The sequence below is a fragment of the Mus caroli genome, chromosome 5, assembly GCF_900094665.2.
Source record: "Mus caroli chromosome 5, CAROLI_EIJ_v1.1, whole genome shotgun sequence".
NCBI lineage: Eukaryota > Metazoa > Chordata > Mammalia > Rodentia > Muridae > Mus > Mus caroli.
The window spans coordinates 122,769,021-122,770,643 of NC_034574.1; positions in this window are offsets into that span (position 1 = coordinate 122,769,021).

Here is a 1,623-nt window from a genome sequence, read left to right on the forward strand (position 1 = left end):
TGTCAAGGGCTGGAGAAATGGCTCAGTGGTTAAGAGTACTGACTGCTCTTCCAGAGGTCCCAAGTTAAATCCCAGCAACCACATGGTAGCTCACAACCATTTGTAATGAGATCTGATGTCCTCTTCTGGTGCATCTGAAGACAGCTGCAGTGTACTTATACATAATAAATAATTAAATCTTTAAAAAAAAAAGACTATGGTATTGTGAGGAACTCTGAGACAGAGGACACAGGTAATTTGTAGATTTCTGAGAGCTTGGCCCCCAATTATTTTTGAGAAGGAGGCCTAGCTGGATGAATGAAGGGCCACCAGGGGTGTACTTTTGAAGAAAATGCCAACAATGTAGTCTTGTCTTCTCTCTCCACTTCCTAGGAACCATGAAGTCATATGTGCTCCTACTGCCGTGATGCTAAATGGGGCTGAGTGGCCATGTGCCGAACCCTTGGAAACCATTTGCTAGATAAATATATTCTCCCTTAAGTTAATAAGTCTGGCATTTTGAGCACACTGACAAAAAGCTAATGCTGGAGACATTGCCTCTGACTAGCTCTGCCACCTCCAGAACCCCAATATATATGTGGCCCTTTGCATCTTCCTTCCCTGTGGAGACAGAGTCTGTGGGTCTCCTTGCCTTCTCCCTCCAACAGATCTAAAGTTAACAAAGTGTCTGGTGTTTCCATCATTTTTTTCTTTTTCTTTTTCGAGACAGGGTTTCTCTGTGTAGCCCTGGCTGTTCTGGAACTCACTCTGGAGACCAGGCTGGCCTTGAACTCAGAAATCTACCTGCTTCTGCCTCCCCAGTGCTGGGATTAAAGGTGTTCACCACCACTGCCCGGCTCCAGCAAATATTTTTATTTATTATTTATTGTGTTTATGTGTGGGTGTGCACATGGGAGTCACTTTCTAGTCACTGAGGTGTTTTGCCTATTCTCTGAGGTTTTGTTGTTGTTATTACTGTTTTGTTGTGTGTGTGTGTGTTTTTGTTGTTGTTGTTGTTGTTTTTGAGAAAGGTGTTACGTGCCCCATAGTGGCTTCAAACTCACTTTGAGGCTGAAGATGCTTTTGAACTCCTGATCCTACAACTTCTACTTTGCCACCATACCGGTCTGAAAGTATCCTGTATCTTGTCTTAGCTACTGGGAATCTAAGACAAGAAGATCATGAGTTTGAGGCCACTCTGGGATACTTAGGGAGACCTTGTTTTAAACCAAGCAAGCAAACAACCTAGAGCATTCGGGCGGCATGGTGGCGCATGCCTTTGAGGCCCTTGAGAGGCTGAGGCTGTCAGATCTCAGGGTCTTAATCAGTCTGGTCTACAGAATGATTTCTAGGACAGCCAGGGCTACACAGAGAAACCCTGTTTCAGAAAACAATAACACCAATAACCAGAAAATCAAACAAAAGCCAAAACCAACCAACCTACCAAACAGACAAAAATCCCCAAACAAAACAAAACAAAACAAAACCCATTTCTAGGCCTCTGCCCTAGGAATCACATTTTAAATTATGTATCTCATAGTTGCTGAGTTACAGATCAGTTAAGTTTCAGATGTTTATTTATTTATTTATTTATTTTTTTTTGGTTTTTTTCGAGACAGGGTTTCTCTGTATAGCCCTGGCTGT